General features: G+C 35.8%; 1 pseudogene; it reads left to right on the top strand.

Moving 5' to 3' along the window:
• The first annotated feature begins 4,217 nt into the window (after positions 1–4,217).
• On the top strand, positions 4,218–5,173 carry LOC139439599 (olfactory receptor 14C36-like; annotated as a pseudogene).
• Positions 5,174–6,010: the final 837 nt, after the last annotated feature.

Raw genomic sequence — 6,010 nt, 5'->3', positions numbered from 1 at the left:
AAGAACATGATTTTCTGGGATACAAACAATTTGAAAACATCAAAGGCTACATTCTTATCAGACAATGTACACCTGAAGGCGAGATGTAAGGCTCAATATTAGGGTTATTTTGTATCATGATAGACAAAACAATGTTAACTTTATATTCACCTATTACCATGGCTTCCAAGTATATAGTGCCTAATGTGTATCCCAAAGGACAACTTAAAATATTCAAAATTATACCTGGATATGTAAAAACAATTCAGCCAGTATAATTATCATAAGACAGCCATCAGGAAAGGTATAAAAGTTTTGAACTCATAATTGTGTAGAAAATGCATTCAAATGTATGTTGAGTAGTTTGAAATAAAAAAGTGTGTGTTGTCTAATTAAGGTTGAATTCAGCTAGAAATCAATGACAAAAAGGTACATAGTACCTCTTAGAAACATTGAGACTCTACTTTCCAAACATGAAAAAATGGTTCCTAATATGAATGCACTTTGTGCCAGGTACTAGTCTAAATGGTTACATATTCCATTTAGTCCTACCCTCAAATGGCATATGAGGGGGACACCATTGCTAATGTGCTAATGTGTGAGCTATTGAGTCATCAGAGATAAAACAACATGAGATCATCCAGTTTACAGGCCTCTGCACTGGGCTTTGGCACCAGACTCAGATGTGCTTCCAACAATTTCAGAAAGACTGTTTTGTCATCATTAACAAATACCATGAGTTGTTTGTCTGGTGAAAATTCCTCTATTCCTGAGAGGAAACCCCTCAGGATGAGCAGGAAACCTCAGTGTCCTGGGAATGGGCTGAGGCCAGACTCTGGGTCTTCTCTGCTCCTTGGTCCTAAGAGCCACAGGCATTTCACCTTAAGAGCACTGAGAATATTAGGGGAACTGTGGTTTTCTTTCTGGTTATCCATTTAATCTACACCATTTTCTACATTCAAATACACTAATGTATCTTATAGACAAGTGCTGTTCATGGACAGATTTTAATTGGGTCCTGTTGCCTAACCATCTAGAACCAATTATCTCTTGGAAATTACCTGTGGGCACTGGCTATTATTGATGCCAAAGCCTGGGTTCCCAGGAGTTTTCTATGATGCCATTGGAGACCCCTGTTTGGATATAAAACTTAACACAAAAGCTCTTGTTACAAGAGAAAGCTTCCAGACAAGATGTCAGTCATCTCTACCAACTATGCCCATTCATCCTTAGCCCCAGGTAAAGCATCAGTGGGCCCTTATCAGAAACCTTGATGTGCCTATCCAGAATAAGTAATAATATTAACTTTTGTGACTTTTATGTTATTATTTTTTTCTCTATTCCTTCCCTTCTCTCCAAAAATCACCTGCATTTCTTTCCTGCATGCTTAGTTGATTTTTTGAGAGAAACTGTCAAGGGGACAATGAAAAAAATAAATATAAAAGGTACTCACAAATGAGACAAACCTCTTTTCCATTTAATGAAATAATCTCAGCTCAAGCTGTTTTAGTAGAATTGATGGATATTCATGGAAACAAAGAGTGAGCTGGTTGCAGCACTAGATGGAACAGGAGCAGGAGCAGCTCTGCACACTGACCACAGCATCAGTACACAGAACACTGATTTAAATTTACACTTACACAGACCTAATTCTGATGGGATGTTTTACCTCATAAGAATATTATCATAGGTTTACGTGTATTATTGCAAATCAATTAATTTCAATGATTATTTTCTCTTTACCCAGATTTCTGTTATATTCAGGGATAGTATGTAGTGAATAAGGGTCATAAAAATAAATTGTGCAAATGGCCCCTTATACTTCAGGTGTAATTCTAGGACTTTCCCATAACATATCATGAAAACCATGTATGCATAGTTTATAATTGAATTCCATAACTTCTAGACAAATGCCTGTACATAATTTACCCTAAAATATTTTTAAAGATAGATATTATAAATAAATTAAAGATTACAAATGTGTTTAAATAAATAAGTAAACAACTTAATATATTAGTTATCAAAATATGTCTTCTAATTCTTTAGGTCTTTGCAGAAAAGGCAAAAAATCATTTGCTTTTACAAATTGATGTATATGAACACCTGTGCAATAACCTAGTTATCCCAGGAGAACATTACTTTGCAAACTATCCTCCTGCAACCTGTATACTATTTTTAAGAATAGTCTTAGTTTTACAATACCTATTTACATGTACATAACATTTTTGTTGCCTTAATCCTTTTAAAAGAAAATGGCGTTATCAAACTCAGAGTGCTGACATTCATTATTTCTTTGTTTGCTCTCAAAACAAATAAGGGCAATAGAATTTGACATAGAATAAATGTAGTGCTTAAGCCCCCCTTTTAAAAATTTTACTACTTATTATTTATTTTTCATTAGCATTGCTACCATTGTGAGAATTTTTTATTACTTTTACAAATATTAAATTCATGAGGTAGGTGTTTTTAAATGTACTCATCAAACGCAATGGATGTACCACACTAATGAAAGAAGTTGTCAATGTAGGAGGAGTGGGAGATTTGGGGAGTGGGGTATATAGGAGCATCTTATACTTTTTAATGTAACATTTTGTGTGCTCTATGTAGCTTTAAAAAAGATAATAAAAAACTTTTATAGAAAAGGAAAGAGTCAAAGATATATATGAAGCTCTACATGCATAGCAAATAAATGATAGAGTCAAGATATAAAATCTATCTTCTCCTGTTGTCTGCAAATATTTAACTCTGCTCTGCTGACACATCATAAATTTAAGCTAGAAACTTATAACTGATTGGTGGTTGTGAAATAATAAAATACATTCACTCTGTGTCCCAACAGTAAAATTCTCTTACATTTTTGTAGTACAGTAGAAGTCTGATATGGTATTGAGTGACAAAAAAAATTAAGCATTTATTTTTAAGATCTCAACATCTGCATGAAGCTGGCTTAAATAGGTTAGAGCTTCTTATAAATAGTAAATTTAGCTATTTTCCATCAGATTCATCTTGCAATGCTATCAGTACGTTTTCAGTAAACATGATGGGATAAAACAAGAGAAACAACTCCTCACTGAAGTAGTTTTTTGATGAATTCTGAAATAAAGAGGAGCAGAGGGAGAAAGCTTTCATTCTTGAGCTCAGGAGGTCAGTCTGAAAGTGGCAGTCATCCTGCCTTCTTACAATGAGCAGAGCTTCTCTTTAAGCAGTTACATTTATCAGGAGAAAAAGGAACACAGAGCAGGAAGGTGAAGAGCATTAGCACAGAGGATTAGAGAGGCTGGATTAGCAAGTCTGAAATGTACATTCAATGGTTTCAAGGCAACAAGGAAGGACATTCATTCCCATTTTGATGAAATGAGTTAAAATATGACTCAGAGTTGAAGGATCTTCAGAAGAAAACATTCAGCACTTGTGGGTTAAGTAAGGGTTTTGCTAAGGGTGAATGTGAAAATAAACTTTATGAAGGAATCAGTTGTGAGGATAATAAACATTAATGACTGACACATCAAGAAATGCTTTTCTATGAAATCAGATTACTCAAGTTCTGAAATATGTTCAGATTTTATGGGAAAAGATAACAGTATTTCACACAAAAGAGAAGTATAAGCATATTAAATTTAGTGAACCTGATATTATTAATATATAAATAGTTTTCCCCACAGGTAATATTTACCTATCAAGAGTTGCAAATGATTCTTTTGAATAGAGAAAACTAAGCACCAATGTACTTGCAAGGAGTACATAGAGAATCATGAGAAATGTTTGATGGTATTTAGTGTAATCATTTATTGGTCATGGAATGGATTATAATTGATTATAATACTTTGATGAGCTCTGACTAAATAGTCCCTTTGATTTCTACTCTGGTTCTATAAATCATCATATTATCATAAATCTTAACATTCATGGAACAGGTCTAATGAGACAAGGATGCATAGAAATAGCATATATTAAATCTTTTTAATCTTCCAGGCAAAACTTTATCTTCAAGAAGATTCATTTTATGCAAACATAGGCACAAGGTCATGAATATTATATTTTATTGCTCTATCATCCTCAAAACAAGTGTAAAGTGTAGACCAAAAGGAGCAAGAAGAAACATAATGTTAACTCATATTAACCAAAATAAATTAGAGAAAACTAAAAATGGATTAATGTGAAGCAAAATAGGAGCATAGATTAATTCCTTCTAAATGTGGATCTTCCATGTTTCATAGGGATTATTTTTCTGACTCTTCATGGCAAAGGGAAATGTTTCTAAGACACCCAACTCCACCACTATGACTGAATTCCTGCTTACAAGATTTTCTGATGTGTGGGAACTCAGAGTCTTACATGCCATGCTATTCTTATTGATATACTTGGCAACCCTGATGGGGAATCTTCTCATTGTCACAGGAATCACCTTCAATTGGAAACTTCACACCCCCATGTATTTCTTCCTTAGGAATCTGTCTGTCTTAGACATGTGTTACATTTCTGTCACAGTCCCCAAGGCATGTGTCATCTTCCTGCTTAACAACACGACAATCTCCATGGCTGGATGTGCAGCTCAGATCTTCCTTGTGCTTTTCTTTGCTATGGTAGAGCTGCTGTTGCTTACCATCATGGCCCATGACTGCTATGTGGCCATCTGCCAGCCCCTCCACTACCCTGTGATCATGAACCCTCAGGTCTGTGTCCAGATGACTCTGGTCTCTGTATTCAGTGGTCTGGCCTACTCAGGATTCCACACTGGAAACATTCCAGCTGCCCTCCTGTCAGTCCAACGTGGTCCATCAGTTCTTTTGTGACATACTCTCTTCTGAAGCTCTCCTGCTCTGACACCTTAAACAATGAAATTTTAATTTTTATCTCTGTGGTAGTGACTGCTGGTGGCTGCTTTGTCTTCATCATCATGTCTTATATTCACATATTTTCTACTGTACTCAAGTTTCCATTCAGCGGTGAGAGAGGAAAGGCTTTTTCCACCTGTGTCCCTCACATCCTCATGGTGACTGTCTTTGTCAGCTCAGCAGCTGCTGTACATGTGAAGCCATCCTCCAGCTCACCTACATTTCAGGATATGCTCACCTCTGTGTTCTATTCTATAGTCCCTCCTTTCTTGAATCCTATCATCTATAGTATTAGAAACAAGGAGGTAAAGGAGGCTGTAAAGAGAGTTATGGGGAGAAAACTTTATTTGAGAAAATAATAGCATAAGTATTTGAAGCTGAGGTTTTAAATCATGAAAATAATCAATTCTCAAACTAGTGTTTTAGGGAGTTCTTGTTTACCTGTGATTCAATTTGCTCCCCCTTGATCCAAAAGGAGATTACTTAGAAATGCATTTTGGTCTTAATTACCTTAATGAACTTACTTTTCATTGAAGTTGCAAAAGGTCTAGGCACTGAATAGCACAGCAGGCTGCAGTTTCCAGGTATACTCTGAAGTGCCCCCAGAGAAGTGTCCCTTGACCCTTTCAGCAAGTTTCCTACCTGTGTTTGTGTTTTAAAATTGGAAGTGCTGTTTAGACAATGTAGCATTTAATGGCTGTGGGAAAAAAAAAAACACCTAATTTTAAGAAACCAATGTTTCAGGGAAGATGGGAGACATGCTATGGTATCCTCTTCCAGTGGGTTTACATGAATTTATGCATATTGAAGAGTGTTTTGATCCAAAGAACAAGGATCTTGTGTGTCCTTTATTACTCTCCTACTTAAATTTCATTTGAAAGTATCCAGTACTTTGGTCTTGGCATTGATTACCTGTTGTTGTTTCAGCCAAATTATCGGTATGTAGGAGAAGAGCAAAATTTCATAGTGGCCTAATACTTTGTGAATCTTGATGCTATAGGTTGGTTTGTAGGAGAGAAACAGGCACAGCCAACATTAAAACATGAGAGGAAACCAGGAGTTTGTTTTTAAAATAATATTTACATACTTTTATGACAGAAGTTGTGAGCTTACAGGAGAATCACACACAGTGCCAAGATCGTCTGGGTTCTGTGGGTAGTAAGTCCTGCAGGTACATGTGACAGTAGGAGACAGGT

The sequence above is a fragment of the Dasypus novemcinctus genome, chromosome 9 (assembly GCF_030445035.2).
Source record: "Dasypus novemcinctus isolate mDasNov1 chromosome 9, mDasNov1.1.hap2, whole genome shotgun sequence".
In the NCBI taxonomy this organism is placed as follows: domain Eukaryota; kingdom Metazoa; phylum Chordata; class Mammalia; order Cingulata; family Dasypodidae; genus Dasypus; species Dasypus novemcinctus.
This window is presented reverse-complemented; position numbering and strand designations above follow the sequence as displayed.